The sequence below is a fragment of the Sus scrofa genome, chromosome 15 (genome assembly GCF_054392235.1).
Source record: "Sus scrofa isolate SSC_HxYL_T2T_F1_AM1 chromosome 15, Sscrofa_HxYL_maternal_Yorkshire_Landrace_v2.0, whole genome shotgun sequence".
Taxonomy (NCBI): domain Eukaryota; kingdom Metazoa; phylum Chordata; class Mammalia; order Artiodactyla; family Suidae; genus Sus; species Sus scrofa.
Genome location: NC_139397.1, coordinates 58,164,708 through 58,184,313, shown reverse-complemented (window position 1 = coordinate 58,184,313; position 19,606 = coordinate 58,164,708). Strand labels below are relative to the sequence as shown.

Sequence of the window (19,606 nt, the reverse complement as noted above, 5' to 3'; positions counted from 1 at the left end):
GATTAGGCATACACTGTCAACTTCATTTGTACTTGATCCATAAAAAGAGTTGCATCGTGATACTCTCTTCAAATTTTGGCAAGCTTTATTGATGGCTTAGATGTCTGAGTTAGTTTTGCTTCTATTAAAAACTCAAATTTGTTGTTTTTTTTTTTTTTAAAGTGATGTGTTACTTCCCTTTGCAGGTGTCATTTTTCATATTTCAAAATAATATTTCTGATTTTGAGAAAGATTTGAATGGAATACTCTGTTAACCATTCATAGATTTTTCATGTTTAGGTTATACCCTAAAAACCTGTTAAGAATTTTATATTTAATAATCCCCATGATATATTACTGCACAAAATAATGTGAGGGTTGTGGGTTTTCTTATTTTATTGACAGAGAAGGGGCAGCAAAATTTCAGGTTTTAAAAAAAAATCAGACTGTGTTGCTGGTGATTGTGAAAATGACTTGGTAAATTCTGATAAGCCTCAATTCTTATTACCAATTAAGAAAATAATCTTTATACAAAGAGAACCTGCTCTTAAACTGTATCCTGCTTTGCAAAGTATCCTATTGTTCCCTGGGGGTCAGAATAAGCCTGTCATAGCAAAGACCTATCACTATTTCTAGAAAAGCGGATGACTGCTAATCTTCTTCTCTGAAGCAAAGGTAATATTTAAACTTCATTTAATCTGATGTCCCATGGAAATGCTATAAAATTTGGTTATGATGATTGTTGTACAACTATAAATGTAATAAAATTCATTGAGTAATTTTAAAAAAATCTGATGTCCCAACTCTATATTACTCTCCCAATCATCAGGTAGTATGTCCATAACTGCCTACAATTCTTCAAGACAAACCATAATATGGGGTATATACCATTTTTGCATTTGCATTTATAGTTAAGATATGGTGTATCATGCCTGTGGCAAGTTACAAGGAAGGGCAGTCAGAGGTCTTCTACAACAGATGCCCAATCTTTTATTTATTACCGATCTTTTTATTGTTACAGCTGTACCATCATTACATTTCAAAATAATTCCTTATGCTCTGTTTGTTTGAACTATGAAAGTATAGTCATTGTGCCTTTGTAAAAATGTCTTACTGCAGAAATCTTATTCTTGACTGATCAACCTTAGGACCTAAAGTACATTTCACTTGACTGAACTGCCATCTTTGCCAAACTGTATCTGAATGATAGGAATACTGAACAGCCTCGCTTTGGAAATGCTCGAGTCTACGCTTGGGTCATATCTTAGTCACAAAATATGTACGTGACCAAAGCAAGAATCTAAAAAATAATTTTGAAATAACTGAACTGTGAACAAAGATATCTAAGAGAAAAACCAGCTTTAGTGGACAAATACATTTCCATCATGGTTATGTTTCCTTTTATTCTCAAGTTAAATTTGGCAGATAAATGACCAAAAAAATCCTTCCACTGAAGAAAACATTATATTTTAAATACATTTCATATTTTATTCTTTTAAATTATAGTCAAATATTATATAGCTTACAAAAATTGAGTGGTCTCGCAAAACACTCATTTGGTCCACCAGAATTTATCCTCTCTTCTTCTCCCAATTTAATTTCTCTTCTACTGCTTTGTTGACATCACAATTTGGGGATAAGAAAATTCTAGGCCAGGGCAGCAAACAGGAAGTTTTACCCACATTAAATTTCTGATGAAAACCAAACCAACTCCCTCATGCTCCCCTAAAAGAGATGAAGTAGATTATATATTCTTTTAAGCTCACTGGAAAATTTCCATTATGTCCATTTCAATTTATTTCGGGCCATGGATGTGCACAAGTTTATTTTTATGGCTGGTTATGTCTATGTCGGCCCAGAAAACAGACGACTGTACTAATGTCAGTACAAAAGTACAGTGCTTTGAAGAGCTGCACCAACTCTGTCTTCACTGTAACACTAGCCAGTGAGTATACAAGGTTTGGAGGCTTGTGGAATGGCTGTATAAAAAAATTATACACCGAGGGAGTACACATTTTTGCAAAGATGGTATTTTCCCCAGTAAATCAAAAACAGTTAAAATAAAGGTCCTTTCCTCCATAGTTTTGAATGAAACATTCAAAAATAGCAAAGGGTAGGACTCATGCATTTTGATATTCCAATAAAGTGAGTGAAGTGAGCAGCTGCTGAATTCAGGGTTAGAGCTTCATCCATCACTGGAACCCAGGGCAGACTTTGAGCTGCCCTTCACAGAAGCTAGCAAATGGTAATGGGTATATGAGAACCAGGGTTCTACACCATCACATAGTTCTGGCATCAGTTCCATTTAGGACCTCTGACCATTTGTCTTTGTTAATCAATACCTGGAACTCTATTTAGCACAGATAAAAAGAGTACAGTGTAACTCAAAAGGATACATGCACCTCTATGTTCATAGTAGTACTATGTGATGGTGTAGAACCCTGGTTCTCATAGTTTCATTCAAAACTATGGAGGAAAGTGTCCATTGACAGAGGAATAGATAAAGGAGATGTGGTACATATTTACAATGGAATACTACTTTGCCACAAAAAAGAATGAGATAATGCCATTTGCAGCAACAGGGATGAACCTAGAGATTATCATACTAAGCAAGTTAGACAGAGGAAGACAAATACCATATGGTATCACGTATATGTGGAATCTAATGACACAAATGAACTTATCTATGAAACAGAGACAGACTCAGAGACATAGAGAAGAGACTTGTGGTTTCCAAGGGAGAGGGAGTTAGGTGAGGGATGGAATGGTATTTTGGGGTTAGCAGATGCAAACTATTATATATAAGATGGATAAATAAGGTCCTACTGTATAGCACAGGGAACTATATTCAGTATCTTCATAATGGAAAAAATAATAAAAAGCAGTATATATGTATGTACAACTGAATCACTTTGCTATCTGCCAAAAATTAACATAACATTGTAAATCAATTATACTTCAATTTAATAAAAAGAAAAAAAAAGAGCTATAGTGAAGTGGGTTGTTGAATAAAGGGGTCTCAAACTGGGAATGGTAATAATGGACCATGCTATCCCCTTCCCTATCTAGTCCTTAATAAGTTTCCATCTGTATTTGAAACTATAACAGATTAAGAAATGGATAAAGAATAAAGAAAACAATAATTGAATGCCCTTAAAATTTTAATCCCCAAATATCAGAGAAACCAACTCTGTTATGAGCTTACTCACTGAAGGAAATCTTTAGGTCTGTGGTAATTTATAACAGATAAGTGCAAAAGAAATTCACAGTATATAATAATAAAGTATATGACTCAGTGTCTCACTTAATATTCTTACTCATCTGTGGTCCTCAAGAAAAAAAAGGAAAACCGTTTTGATAAAACAGATGTTGAGTGGTCTCTGTGGAAAATGACTGAAGGCTTGCACCATGTAATTATTATAAAATACCACACATCTGGTACAAAGTTTGGCCTTAAATCAAAAGTCATTTAGGACAAAATGAGCAAGGAGACTTCTGGCCTCATGAAAGTCTGAGCTTGTAGTCTGTAGGATGATTTTAATCTTACCCTAAATTGTCTCTTTACCAAATATTATTTATTTCATCACTAAACAGCAAGTTTTTCCAAACCACCAAACAAATAATTAGGACACTAAAAGTGAACTGAGAGCTAGTATTTCAAAGAAAATATAGTAATGTAAAATTATACAAAGCAACCTGGTTCCATGGGGAAAATAATGAAAGAATGTAGAACGTTTACAAATGACCTTTCATTCATGAAAAGCTGAGGTCTCAAAGGAACACTGGAATAACTCGCATATGAGTTTATCACTAATCCATCATCAGGAAAAAACTCCAGTCTGAAAGTGGACTCTGCTAATGTATTTGGAGTCCACTGGAGCAGAAGCAGGAACGCTCTGGCTGTAATATTTCTCTCCATCGCTACAGCCATCTGCCCGTCATGGGTCACATCCACTACGTACCATCAGCAGAGACTTGCTCTGCATTTACAGTTATCAAAAGTCAAACTGGAAGTTGGTAAGGCCTTGCTTTCTTTCTACCTTGAAAATGCAATGTGAGTCCTAAATGAATCTGATAAATAAAAATAACAGGATATTACCGCATAACCCCTTTTAGGTAAACAACTCTCAGAGGAAGCTGTGATTTTATAGAGAAAAAAGAAAAACTCTCAGAAATAACACTGCTAAGAATGAATCCGAAAACTCTTGGAGCTTCCTTAATTAGAAAACCAGAGCTTTAAGAATATGTTCGCATTGTGAATTTTTTAAGAGTCATTTCAAATACACGATTTTGCTATTTATTATACTTTGTTAGACTGCTAAATTGTTACAAGTTTATCCATCTCCTGAATTTTATTTTTCTCATCCACAAAGATGTTATATCTTAAAAATAACTTTAATGTTATATGTAATACTCTAGCTTTACAATATCAACAGTACTTGGAAATAAATGAAATGTGCCTTATTTAGCCAACATACAGTGTTGTATCGATATACAAACAGAAAAATGTCATGTAATGAGATGATTAAGAAAAACATGAGCTTTGTATCTTAAAGGTTATCCATTTTAGGTTACAGTAATTGATCCCAGTCACTTCAAATGTTTAAAACATTCCAAACCCTCAGCCAAATGTTGAAGAACTAACTCTGCCAGAATTTCAGTAGAGAAAATTTTAGAAGGCTGTTCAAATCCAAAGAAAAGGAAAAATATATATTATTGCTGAAAGTCGTACGTGTGTTCTGCTTTCCAATGAAAACCATAGCCAAATAAGCTTTCATTAAATTGGAACAAGATGACAAATACGAAAGCTGAAATGCATACAGTAAATTGAAACATTAAACATTACATAAGGTCTCTAATGTGTAACAAAAAAATTTTTGAGACAGAAAATAAAAGAAAATATTTTCAATATCTTAACAGCTGTCTCCTCTTTTCCCTAAGACACACAAGTAAAATAGGGAATGGCCTTTGAAACCAAACTTCAGCTTTTAAAACAGTAAAGGAGGAAGGCTGGTTAATTCCTACATCTCACTACTGAGATGCTACACATGTAGGAATATTTACAGTAGTTGCAAAGCACAGACTATCTGGAGATCCTTTTACCGCAGTCAAGTGAGTGACAGACTGTCAGAGACTCACTCGCCATAAACTTCACCTTCACAACAATAACACCTTGTATATAAAACTGCAAATCGGCAAGCAAGCCATGATCTTGTTGCACAGCAGTTTGGGGTGCATTTTCCATCTTCAATGAAGGTTATAACAGAAACTGAACAAGTAGTGCATTTTACAGCTCAAATGGGCCATGGCATAATGCAGAGAGTGCGGGGGTCGGGGCGGGGGGGAAGAAACTGGTTTTGTCATAGTCTGTAGGAGCAAGCAGATCTGCCAATTTTTCTTCTGACCAGGTAGCTGAAATACCACCCATTGCTGATGCCAAGAAAATACAGAACTAATTTTCACCTGCAAAAATACAGAATTGTAAGCACACTGTACCAGTTATGGGAACACACTGCTGAGTGTCATAATAAAATGGTAATTCCAAGGGAACTAGTGTTACTAGCTTCTGCCCAGTTGCTTTCACTTTAAGGAAACACTTAATGTCTTGAGAATTCAGTTAGGAGGTTCCATGAAGAAACAAAGTCTTGACTATTTTAAGGATGAAAAAAAAAAAATACCAACTTAAGTATTCTGAAACATTGCCTCCACTCATTCCCACCCAAAACATTTTACCAAAAACATTTACTCATATAAATCATATTTTAACCAGGTTGTGAATTTGGCATTTGATGTCTACTTGTTTCTTTAGGTACCTCTATTACAGGATGTATGCAATGACCTATAAACTTACTAGTCAATGCATCTGAAAGATGAGATTGTCCTTAAGTGCAGAGGGTAGCTTACTACCCTGGATTTCTCCATCATAAAACCAAGTCCAGGACTGTGTATGGTGCAAACATATATAGGCAATCAATAAATACTTGCTGGATTAGGCTAAATGAATTGAACTGAACTGAACTGAATTGAATTGAAATGTGGGCAATTCCCCATTTTATCTCCCAAATGACAGGCCAAATCTTTGGACTTAGTCTGTATAAGACCCAAGGTCTTGCCAAGTCCTGGAAGGAACTTACCAAATGCTTTCTGATACTAATGTAATGTCTTCTTACCCTCAAGAAAGAAACCTAGCTCAGCTCTTAGTAAATAAAAACTAAAAATGTAACAGTTCATCTTTCCTCCAACTTTCCATGGCTTTGATAACCACATTTCGAGTCTTTATCAATCAAGTAGGTAGGCTTTATTCAACTCCTCTTTGCATGTGGTTCATCCTCAGGAACTCAAGATAGTGAGACATAACTATGTCTGTACGACACGCTCATGTTTCTTTGCTCCTTTCTCAGTCACAGTCAATGAAATTTAAGTCAGCTAATACTAACTGGGTAGGTAGTCAACAGCCACTAAATTTCTACTATATGCAGTATATAATAGCACTGTTGAGAGAGAGGAACACACAGAGGAAAGCTGGGGTAATCGTCCAGTAACCTCAGTAATCCCAGGAGAGGTGTGTGAGTGTGTGAGAGTGTGTGTGTGTGTGTTGTTATCTTCCTGCTCCTGTCTCTGCTTTCCTTCTCTTCAGAGCAATAAGCATGTGACCCACCGTCTAATGCCTGCCCAAGATCTGGAACCAATCTCACCCTCAGTAAAAAAACAAAGACACACCTCGCTGTGCTCTAGTTTGATGTGTAGAGGATTTGGTGATAAGTGACCCCCATGCCAGGGTCCAGTCTTGGGCTTCACTTCATAGTACAGGCATACCTCATCCTACTGCACTTCCCTTTATTGCGTTTTTTACAAGTCAAAGGTTTGGGGCAACCCTGCATTGAGCAAGTCTACTGGCACCATTTTTCCAAAAGCTTTTGCTCTCATTGTGTCTCTGTGTCACATTTTGATAATTCTTGCAATATTTCAAAACTTTTCATTATATGTGGTGATCTGTGATCAGTGATCTTTGATGTTACTTTTGTAATTTTTTTTAGCGATATAGTATTAAGATATGTACATCCGCTTTTTTTAGACATAATGCTATTGTACAATAGATGACAGCGTAGCATAAACATAAATTTCATATGCACCGGGAAACCCAAAATACGTCTGACTCGTTTCATTGCCACATTAATTTTATGCAATATCTCTGATGTCTGCCTACAGATGGGCTTTCGCTTTGTCCTGAGCCAAAAGGTCCCTGTAACTGGGGTCCCCTGTATTTTGAATTTCTATTTTCATAGGCTGTCTGGCACACCATTTCTCCGGGACTAAAAGTCTTTCTCTCATACAGAATGTCACACTTCCTAAAAACAGAGAACAAAACCCTGCTCACATGGGTTACCACATGTAAGTACTTAAATGAAGTCACTGGTGGGCCTAGCGTTTAGCTCCCCTTGATAATTATTAACCCACAGAGGAAGTAGAACACAGATCTGCAGTGGTGCTTCTCAAAGCACAGTCCCCAGGGCAGCAGCGGCAGATACTCCAGCCCCACCCCAGATCTACTAAAATTCAGAGACTGGGGGGATGGGCTCACCATTTTTTTTTTTTAAGGGCTGCACCTGCAGCATTTGGAAGTTCCCAGGCTAGGGGTCCAACTGGAGCTGCAGCTGCTGGCCTACACCACAACCACAGCAACACAGGATCCAAGCCATGTCTGCAACCTACACCACAGCTCACAGCAATGCTGGATCTTTAACCCAATGAGCAAGGCCAGTGATGGAACCTGTATCCTCAAGGATACTAGTCGGGTTTGTCTCTGCTGGGTCACAATGGGAGCTCAGTATGAGCTCAGCTTTACCATCCCTCTGGGGGATTTAGAAGCTCACTGAAGTTTGAGAATGTTGTTTAGGGTAAGGTTGTGACAGAAATGCCTGTGTTTGATCTCCAGCCCCATCACCTGCTACTGGGGTACCCTGGGCAAGCGCTTTTCTCACCTTTCTAGAGCCTTGGATGAATAATCATCTGTAAAGTAGAGATGAAATGTTCATCGTCAGAACAAACGCTTCATGTTGTCCTCCAGGACACAGTCAGTGCTCAAATATGTTGTCCACTCCTAGAATTTCCATCCACTGCCTTGTTCTGCTCCCACCTCCCCACCCCTGCCCTTACCTCTTATTGGAAAAGTTTAATGTCAAAACTGCTTGTGATCTGCCTTCATATTCTTCTCATTTTTTCCCTCAGATTGAGTCAGGGTCTCAGTGGGTCTCATTTCCAGTCCATCTAGGTTTTCCCCGTCCTTACACATTTAATTCTCCTTAATTCCTAGAATATAATGATGTGCACAGTTGTGCTAGACTATAAGTGTGACTTCAGGATTCCTTTTTGATTAATCTCATGGTTTTTCATGTGTATATTGACTGGAGGATTTGTTTCTTTTATAAAATCCTGCCGACACTAGAATGGATTCAAGAGAAGTCATAGAAAAATACAAAATCTTTTCTTTTTTTTATAAAAAAAATCTAAGCGAAGGGTTTTACAGACAATCCATAATCAATCTGAAATAACTTATGTCAACTTAAAATGCATAGTAATGATACTAACCCCTATTTGTCCTTGCTCACCTTGGGCCAGCCACTGTTATTTTATTTAAGAATACAACTCTCCTGTGGAGGAGATACGGTTAGCCTGATTTTAGGTATACAATAACCATGGCACAGAGGATTTCAACAACCAGGTGGAAGTCTCAGCCATATGTGGCAGAGACAGAATTCAAACTCAGGGCTGTATAACTCCAAAGACTATTCTTTTACTGCCTCTAGAAATAGAAGGCTTCATCAGAATAGTGAAATTTCACTTAGACCCCCACACTCCAAAAAGATGTGGATAAACTGGATAAGAGCCAGTGATAAATCCAGGTGATGAAAGGAATAGAACGAATGAGTAATGATAAAACTCCAAATGTGCTTGGGTTGGGGAAAAAAAGTGGAATATGACATAACTGTTTATGGAGCAAAATGGAATTAATATAATGATTTCAAATAGCATAATCTAGGGACAGAGAAAGGGCTGGTTATACACAAAGAAACTTTTAGGCAAAACCTTTCCCTTCTCTAACCACCCCAAAACAATTTTACCTTGAAGAACTTTTGGATTTTAGCCACTTTACAAAGGAGTGAAAAATTATCACCTGGGGCATTTCAGACAATCCAGACAAATGTGAAATAAAGTAATTCTGCACAGGCTGAGAGAAGCCGAATGACCTCTTGGTTCTTGTCAAACTTTAACTTTTTATGTTTTATAAATAAAACATTTTTATTTTAAAAAATGTATATGCATTTATTCTTCAAGCCTCTTGAGTCTCTTGGCTAAATAATGCATTTTTAACCTTTAACGTTTCATTTCCCCTTTAATGGGCTTAGGATGTAAGCAACCCCCTCAAATGTATTAAGAAAGCAACAACTAAATGAAATATTTTAAGCATAATATCTCAGGCTGAAAGGAGGTTTAGATATTTTTGGTCTAATTAGATTTACTAGACAGTGCATGAATTTAGTACTTTTATTCTGCATATTTGGTTTACAAAGGCAAGACTTTACCCAAGTGATTTTTATTTACTTTTTAAAAATTTTTATTTTATTTATTTATTTATTTATTTTTTGGGTCTTTTTGCCATTTCTTGGGCCGCTCCCGAGGCATATGGAGGTTCCCAGGCTAGGGGTCAAATCAGAGCTGTAGCCACAGGCCTACGCCAGAGCCACAGCAACGCCGGATCTGAGCCGCGTCTGCAACCTACACCACAGCTCAAGGCAACGCCGGATCCTTAAGCCACTGAGCAAGGGCAGGGACTGAACCCGCAACCTCATAGTTGCAGATTCGTTAACCACTGCGCCACGACGGGAACTCCCGATTTTTATTTTTTTAATCCTCCCTTAATTAATACTCTCTTCAAAGCATTTTGAATCTTTTATATTTTACTTTTATTTTTGTGGTAGCAAACATTGGTTGTGATAACGCATGGGATGTTTCTAGCCAAATATGCTAATGGGTTAATTTTCTGAAAGAACCAGGCTCAATGTTATTCTTAAAATGCTTAGTATATCCATTTGTTTCAGAAGTGTCATATCAGGGACAAATCAATGTATTAAAAATTGTCTGATAATATTGTTGAGGGATTAATCTCCCGGGCTAGATCATCAGCACGATTATCTTTGGCAGTCTGTGTGCACACAGTTCCATTTTAAGCATGAAAAGGCTTCTAATGCCAAACTATGAGAGCCTATATATTGAATGATCTGCCATCATTCAATATTTAATCCTACAATTGAAGCCACTAAAGGGATATAGCAAAGTAACAAGATGAATGAATCGTGACCTCAAACTTGCAAAAAGACAACCCAAACAATTTATCTTTCTGGCCTGGATGGCATTTTTTATCCAATATTCCTATCACTTCCCCTCAGTCTGGGAATTGTAGATTGATCAATGCCACATTAGCAAATCCTTGAAATGAGAGCTGGGAATTTAGGCAATCCATTGTTTATGCTTTAAGAATATTCTGGTTCAATTTAGCTTATCTGAAGTCTAAAATCAAGAACTCATAATTAAAAATCAATTTAATTCTCTAGACTACATTTTCAAGCAACTGTGGAAAGGATGACAAAAAATAATCCAGTGTCTATGAAAAATGAAATAGATAAACGATTAAAACAAAAAAACACCGTGAGAACTTCATGCCTCAGAGCTTACACAGAATTCTTTGAAATTATACAGCTCTCGAATGCAATAAAACCGCACTTCAGTTATTAAGAGGGTAAATTCCACCCCAATTCATTGGTTAATTGCTTATTACTACATCGCTTTGGCACGTGACCTTATGTATTTCACAAGCTGAGGGGAGTTAAGCCAGTGTATAAGTACTCAGAGCTTGTTTATATAACTTTCTGCTTCTGTGTTGAAACTGCACGTTTGTTTCAATTGTGCAAGGTTAGTTTTGTTTTGATAGTCAAGAGGTGGGGGGAAGTAGAGACCAGGTAGATAAATGTGCTCTTCTCTGCTGTTAATTAACACCCCCCCCCCAAGAAAACACACTCCCAAGATAAAACACATTCTCAGATTTCTTCCCCAGAGAAATAAATAGAAACTAAGCTGCAAGAAAAACCCCCTGGGTTGCTCCACAAGAAGTTACAGACCAAGCAGGGCCCTGGCAGAGCTCTTAGATACATTACCTCCTTCCCATCCTTTTGAAGTAGCCCAAATTGCATTCTATTAACTACATTTTGTTTTGAATCACTGGCTGCTACTTACAAACTATTCTTCCCTGGGATTCCAACTATAAAATTGTAATAATTCTCTGCCCTAGCGGGTGGTTTCTGGTCAGTGAATATGAACTCTAAATGACTCGGGTGTCAGAATGTCAAGCTGGCCACATTTCAGTTGGTATCTATTAAATCCAATGGCTTTGAGACATGGAAGGAAACTGTTAATGCATATTAGAGGCATCATTACTATTATGAACATGCCAGCGATCCTTCATGATAAAGTGTCATTGACTTCCTGCCAACTCATATGGATTGGTGACATTTTGTTAACCAGTCTACTGAAAAAATCTATAACAGGATATTAGATGCTATTTAAAAATAATATTAAGCAAGGGATCAAGTGAAAGGAATCTTGTATCTTAAAAAATGATAACTGCAAAGTCCATTAGCTATGTTTGTTCAATGTCTACTCTGTATAATTTAATGCTTGTGTTTATTATGAAATTCTAAGATAAAAAATTATGTTTTTGGCAGCATACATATTTTAAATGAATAGCACCTTGTGCAATGATCATTTCTCTATTTGGATTATATGGTATTTGCATACCTTTCTCTATCATCATTATTATTATTATTTTAGCTGCAGCCTTGAAATGTGAACCCAAGCCACTGCAGTGACAATGCTGGAACCTTAACCTGCTGAGCCACAGGGGAACTCCTTGCATATCCCTCTAATGACATCATTTTCTTTAACTCTCTAGTTTTCTATATGTTATTATTGTACTTTTATGTATGTCTAAAGATGTATATATTTATGGCTTTATGACTAGAGGCAGGGCCATTCATAGCATTTTGCTTTGTTTTGTTTTTAAAATAGTATTAATCCATCAAGCTTTTATTGAAGCAATACCACTCTCTTAGATGACAGGTAATATTGAAGTAAACATTCTCTTTCCTCATGACTTGTCAACAAGTGAGGGAAAATAAGTAGGAGCAAGATTCAGATGTGAGGATTTAAGTAAACTAATGTGTCACTTAAAAAGACATTTTCTGTTAGTTATTTTTAATGATGTGGTATGTGGAGATGGTGATGGAAAAGGATCTCATTAAGAGGAAACACTCAGATGGTATCTTTTATCCCACTAAGACAAACTGCCATTTATTACTCTTCACTGTTTCGTTCCCCAATGGCTCTGACTTCAGTCTACACAGAAACTCACAAATCTCATCAATCCTATCCTCAAAATAAACATCTATCCCATTCAGTTCTCTGTTTTCAACTCCGCACCCCAGATAGCTCTTCTCATTCACTGTTAAACTTCATTCAAAAATAGCCAGGATAGGAGTTCTTGTCGTGGCTAAGTGGTATCGAACCCGAATAGTATCCTTGAGGATGCAGGTTCAATACCTGGCCTCACTTACTGGGTTAAGGATCCAGTGTTGCCATGAGCTGTGGTGTAGGTTGCTGACGTGGCTTGGATCTGGCATTGCTGAGGCTGTGGTGTAGACTGGCAGCTGGAGCTCCAATTTAAGCCAGGGAACTTCAATATTCTGTGGGTGAAGCCCTCTAAATACAAAAACAAAAAGGCCAGGCCAGGTTCTGGTTTCTCACTGCTTCTTCTCTTACCTCCTGCATTCGGAAGACCTACTTCCTCAAGAAATTAATGTTTCTCTTCATCTGTGTAACAATGTACTTACTCTCTTTAGTCTGTCTCTGTCTTTACCTGGTCTGAGTCTGTCTTTACTCTTTCTCACCTCTCTCCTTTCCCATTTCCACCCCCACCTCCAACGAGAGGTCTTCCTCTAGATCTGGTGGCTCTTCCCTTATCTCCTTCCTTCTGCTCTCCATACTTCTCCTAGAGCGATAACTCATGGCACCACAGCTTCATCTGTGGTCTCAAGTCTGCATTTCCAATCCCCATCTCTCTCCTGAGCACCAGCTCTGCTTTCCCCCAGAAATGCTGGTTATGGATCAGTGGCTGGACGTGCCACGTAGCCAGACACATATTTCCAGTTACATGTAATTAAATCCATGAAAGTTACCTTGGGGTGTGAGCTTACCATGTATTTCATCTTGAGGAAATGATCTCAAGTTGGGTGGTAAAGTGAAAGATGGTGAGTGAATCAACATTTACTGTTTCACAGTTAAAGCTATTCAACAGATTTCAGTTTTTCCCTCTCCCCAGTGATACCAGACGTGTTAATGCCTCTTATTAATTACCTCAACTCTGTATGGTAGAGCAGGTGGCTGTAACTACGTAGAGCAGCCTTGAGGAAGAATTACCCTTAACTATTTAAATCCCATAGCCCTTGTACTGAAAATGTGGCTTTTTAGAAACCTAAGATAAAAGAACATAATAGATAAAATACCCATCCAATCTGGTATACCAGTAACTTGAGAATACTTGCAGTTGAATTACTAGTGAAGTTAACTCAAAGCAGGGCAAACTCTAGTCAGATCTGAGTCTCTGGAGCATCTTTCTTGAAATTAAGGAACAAAAAGGTTTAAGCAATTTGTTCAGCTTCTGCCTGAAATTGCTTTAAATTAAATATTACGCAGAAGATCCCCATTGCATTTCCAAAGTTGGTGGGGTTTTTTTTTGGCCCATTTTTCTGGAGGAAAAAGTCAATTCTAAAAAGGATTAACTTCAGAAACAGAGAAGAAATTTCTATTGTGTTAGTTGCCAAACATTTATTAAGTGCCAACTGCATACAAGGTGGTGCCACTTATTTCTTTAATGTAGAAAATCTCCTGTTCATTTATCCCTGTCATTTATAAACGGAGTAAACAGTGAATACAGTACTTTGGAACTGACCTTTGAATAAAAGATGCTACAAGCTAAATAATCATTAAGTGCCATTAAATGTATTGAGTCTGCTCAGTTACTGAAAAGGAAGGCTGCCTTTTAATTGTACATTAGTCTGGGTAGTGAGGCGACATGGCTGGGCCATCCTTCTCACAGCTCTGCAGCTGTGTGATTACGATGGATGGAACCTCCTAAAAGCAGAGGCCAGGGTCGTCTGAGACTGTGTCTATTCAGGGCCTAACAATGGGAACTCCACAACTATTTGATGACAAAAATATATAAGCGGATCAAGTCCTAGTGGAATCACTAGGACATCTGGGTTTGATTTTTAACCTCTGAGATCTAACAGACAGGCAACTTTGCACAAGTTAATTTACTTCTCTAGGACTCAGCTTCTTCCTCTTTTTCTTAATTTATCTTTTTAGGGTCGCACCCTCGGCATATGGAGGTTCCAAGGCTAGGGCTCCAATCAGAGCTGCAGCCATTGGCCTATGCCACAGCCACAGGAACGCCAGATCTGAGCCACATCTGTGACCTACACCACAGCTCACGGCAATGCCGGATCCTTAATCCACTGGGTGATGCCAGGGATGGAACCCACATCCTCATGGATACTAGTCAGATTCGTTTCCGCTCAGCCACCACGGGAACTCCATCAGCTTCTTAATCTTTAGAAAAGGACTCTGCCTCTTTCCTTCCTTTAATTATTTCATATAATAATATATGAAAATCTCTGAAAATGGAAGAACTGCTCACAGAGAGAGAGAGACAGTTTTCATTATTAGTCTAACATGAGAGTCTCTAAAAGTAATTTATTTTCTATGCTAAAATAAGTTTCACAAAAATTTGAAAACATCATTAAATAAGACATGCAACTAGGAAAGGAGCAAGAAACATGGGAGAGAAGGATCAGGGCTCAGAATTAACAGCAATTTTCTTAAAGTTTATTAAATGGATAAGCATCCACCACAGGCAGGACATGGTACTGGGCTATACAGGAATTACCAGGATAAAACAGCACTGGAATAGCATGGTCTTCCCACCCAGGACTAGGCAAAAGTTAATAGCCATCCTCATACAAAGCAGGATCTGTAAAGTGTCAGAACCAAGTCAAAGAGGGCCAAAGTGATATTCATTTGGAAGAGGATCAATAAAAGCCTTCTGGTTTAAAACAAATAAAAAAAGTCATTTCTGCGGTGGTCATATCAACATGGAGATTTTGAAGAGGTGGGGACAGTAGAGTTTCAGACCCAGGGAATCACATAAGTGAAAAGCACAGAGGTGAGAGGGTGACACGTCGCTGGAGCACATAGACAATTCAGGAATGCCTTGAAACCCGCTGCAGCCACATCTCACTGTCAGCACACTGCTAACTCGCTTGCAGGTCCCGGCACATGATCAGCAGCCTCAAAACTGACACTGCAGTCCCACATCCCAAAGCTAATCACTTCGGCTGCTTTCCAACCAGGTAAACCAACAAGAGCCCTCCACGGAGTCCTTGACGACTACAACCATAACAGAGAGGCCACCCCTCTCTTTGAGAATGTGCTTCTGCTAAGTTCTTCATATTTATAACGTTCTGTGACTCAACAGCATCACACAGATGAAGCCCAGAGGAAATGTAGCAGTTAATAAATTATTAAGCTGCTTTCCTTTATAACATCAGGACTGGGCAGTACAAAGACTCGCCATGGTCTGTCAAATGCAAACCGATCTGTAAATCTCCAAAAGAAGAATTATCTGGGCTAGGGAACAGCTGGCCCTGCAGATCCCGTGGCCCACCTGGGATCCCCTTCCTGCAGCCTGTCACTCTTAAAGAGTTTAATGCTAATACAGTCAATGAAACATAAAACCAGACTGAGGGAGGTGGGCTACGGGCGCCCTCGAAGGAATTATCTTATGCTTCATAAAATGACCTCTAAAGAGTCATCTACTAAAATATAGCTTTGAAATTGCCAAGTTAATGCTTGCACGAAATAATCATTGATATCGGTAATGTATTTACAATAGGCTGCATAGTTAAACAAATTTCTGCTTTGTTATGAAACAGTTCCATTGCAGACTTCTTTGCTTGTGCCACCTCCACTGAGCTAAAATCATGAATTCTTAAAATTATTACAGGTAATTTTTTTTCCGACAGGTAAAATGGCTTCAGAATCACTTTAGCTCCACTTTGAAGTCTAATTTCTCTGGCCTAGCCATGATTCCTTAACCTCTTTATTCCACCTACCAAACCTAAATTGACTCACTTTGCAGAAATGGTTACAACAGGGGTCTGGTTTTGATAGGTTGTTTGAACATGTTTCTGAGCAGAATTTGTTGGGCAGGTGGGAAGGCCAGCTGGTTCAGGAGATCGGATGAGTTGAAACACAAAACTGGTACTTTCATCTCTGCCTCCCTCCCTCCCCGACACAGGCAACTATACTTATAGTCAAGGTGAAAAACTGGAAAACATCCTAGTTTCATTTAAATGGGACTAGTGACTTGACATGTTAATGATGTGGGATGTATTGAGAACAGCATCTTTCTTTCTTCCTCCTTTATGACTGTAAACATTTCTATAGGGACCTGACCATATAATTGATGTTTAAAATTTCAGTTATAGAAGGGACCAGATATAAGAGCACTGATGAGGGACAGGAGTGCAAAAAAAAAAAAAAAAAAAAAAAAGGTCTTCAAGCATCCTCTACCTAGAGCATCCTCCTCATCTGTATCTATGGTGGTTATCAGTTTGCTCTTGTCGTGGGATCAGCTCCTTTTGGTCGTCAATTCCTGACCCTTTCAAAATGGTTCTCCATGTGCGATGCAGATAAAGGTTTCCAAGAAATTGGGGTAGCTGCAGAGTTTCATGTTCAATTTCATTTATGAACTAAATCTTAGATTCAAAAAGCACGATAACACCACAAAGTAATAGCAAATTTTCAGATGTTCCGTGACGTTAATCTTCTACTGAATGTTCCAGAAAATAATTACATTTGAAACAGCAAGTGTGTTGCTAAGTTAGTAAGAGGGGTGGACATTCTGTAAAGGCTTGGAAGTCACGCAGGATTTACATTTACAGTGTGAAAGAACCTGGAATGGGTTAAAGTTGCTGTGTAACCTCCTACAAAATATCTAAATGCTTTTTTTTTTTTTTTTTTGGTCTTTCCGCCACTTCCTGGGCCGCTCCCGCGGCACATGGGAGGTTCCCAGGCTAGGGGTCTAATTGGACTGTAGCTGCCAGCCTACGCCACAGCAACGAGGGATCCGAGCCACGTCTGCGACCCACACCACAGCCCACGGTGACGCCGGATCGTCAACCCACTGAGCAAGGGCAGGGATCGAACCCGCAACCTCATGGTTCCTAGTCGGATTCGTCAACCACTGCGCCATGATGGGAACTCCCCAAAATATCTAAATGCTTTTAAGCCTCAAGTCTTTTTTGTTTTGGCCATGCCCATGGCATGCGGAAATTCCCAAGCCAATTTTGGAACCTGAGCCACAGCATTGACCTGAGCCACAGAAATGACAATGGTGGATTCTTTACCACTGAGATTTTAAAGCCTCAAATCTTTCCCTATTAAACCTGGTTAGTACTCAAACATACCTTGTAAGATTGCTTTGAGGATTAAATGGGGTCACATAGTGAAAGATTTAACATAGCTTAGTGCACAGAACTGCTCAATAGACATTTAGTCCATTATTATTATTTTCATCATAATCAGAAGTTTGTTTTTCAGGAAGAGAACATAAAAGAAACAGATTTCAGAAAGCTTGATTGGGCCAGGGCAAAATGTTGAAAGGGAAGACCTTTAAGCTAGGGAGACCAGGAAGGAAGTGGTTCCTGGATTCCAGAGAAGTAGGGATGGATCTCTGAGCTAGGGTGGGAGCAACTGGAATGCAGATGAGACAGCCATGGGGAAAAGAAAAGCAATGCAAGATATCCAGATGGTTGGAAATACCGTAATTCCCAAGAGTTACTAAACTCTTCATAATCTGTGAAAACCCAACCTCCATTTGGTTGAACAAATGTATGTTTACATATTTGCTTCACCATATGGAGGAAAACAATCCCAGAACAAGGCTGAATTATTTTTTTAAAAAGTGTCCATTATCCCTTAGAATTTAAGAATTCTGTTTTATATATCATTCTTCTCTTCAAAGCACAAACACGTCCAAAAATATATAAGGTATAAAGCACATGCCTTCTGGGTTAACTGTTCCCAGGCTTTCTCATGAGGTTCTTTTGTGAGAATCCATTCTTGGGATAAGTTATTAACTGTTCACAATTTTTAGAGTCCCCGGTCATACTGTGCTATGTGTACTAAAAATTTTAAGCCAAAACCACAAAGATTCTTTTGTGAATTCTGATTGATTGCATGAATGATTTTCTCCAAACAGTAACCCACTATTGTGTTCTTTATTCACCTTCTCTTTCTTCCATTCTAAGTCCATAAACAGTGAGATTTTGCCACTTCTGACATAATAACATGACATTAATTTATAATACTCCCGGTAGAGTTTTCATTTTTTTTAAAGGTAAATGTTTACTTTCCCTAGTTCTAGGATCAAAGGTGACACAATTTAAAAAATGCAGTTTAGATGTCAGTTTAGTTACTTTATAAGAATGTCCTTGAAAAAAAAGATAACATGAATAATAATTTCTTCTTTCAAGAGAAAAAACTATTATCTCATGAAATCATCAAAATACATACACCTGTCATCTACTAGTCATTTTAAGAAACTCTATATCTGTTACTTGTTGAAATAGGCTATCTTAGAGGCAGAGACAAGGCATAAAAATTCCAATTTCTCAACTTTTCACTTCTTATTTTATGTTTATTTAAAACATGATTTTTAACAGAAGCCCCTACCAAATAAGGACCAAGTATTGTAGTAGATTTTTGTAATAAAATAATGGTAACGTGTTATAAGATACATAACAAAACTTCCACTTGCCAGATTGACCTTACAAGATTCCTTGCTGGTACAGACACATTCCCAACTCAACCTTTTTTTAATTTAGTATTTGGATGAAGTCTGAATTTAACTTTGACGAGCAGAAGGAGGTTTCTTTCTGGGATGCACGATGATGTATTTGTGCTAAATCACTTAATATATGTAAAAATGAGTCAAAAACTAAGAACAGTTTGCTACCTGTCTCCTGAAGCTCTTCTTTTGGGGGTTGTTGATCTTTCAAATTCCCTTGCACCAAGGCCAGAAAAATGCTAACTATTTTCAATAGAAAATCTGCACAACTGTTTTGTGGGAGATGGGGGCGTGTCATTCAGCTTTGAGACTCAATACTAGTCTTAAGCACTTGTAGCCAAATAGAGCCGGGGTGGAAAAGAAATGTGGAATGCAGGCAAGAGGGAATAAAAAAGAACAAGAAAAGAGTCATGAAAAGACTCTGAAAAAAGGAAGGGTAATTAGAGGAGGGAGCAAGCAGGAAATCTCAGAGACAAGGGAAGGCTTCAGTGTGAAGGCTCAAGTTGCAGGAAGCGAATAAATTGTATTTTCGGAGAACAGTGAATATCCAGTCTCTTCTCATACATTACGCGCTGACACTCCAGCAAAGAAAACACAAATATTTCA

The 19,606-nt window shown here is 38.1% G+C and overlaps 1 protein-coding gene and 1 long non-coding RNA gene across 31 annotated transcripts in view; one reads left to right on the top strand and one right to left on the bottom strand.

Moving 5' to 3' along the window:
- Positions 1-19,606, bottom strand: part of TENM3 (teneurin transmembrane protein 3) — a 2,581,468-nt gene that overhangs the window by 371,177 nt on the left and 2,190,685 nt on the right. The window lies entirely within an intron of this gene.
- LOC146395859 (uncharacterized) lies at positions 138-3,023 on the top strand. Its single transcript, XR_014830412.1, has 2 exons — positions 138-2,247; positions 2,562-3,023. It is a non-coding gene; the product is annotated as an uncharacterized LOC146395859 (long non-coding RNA).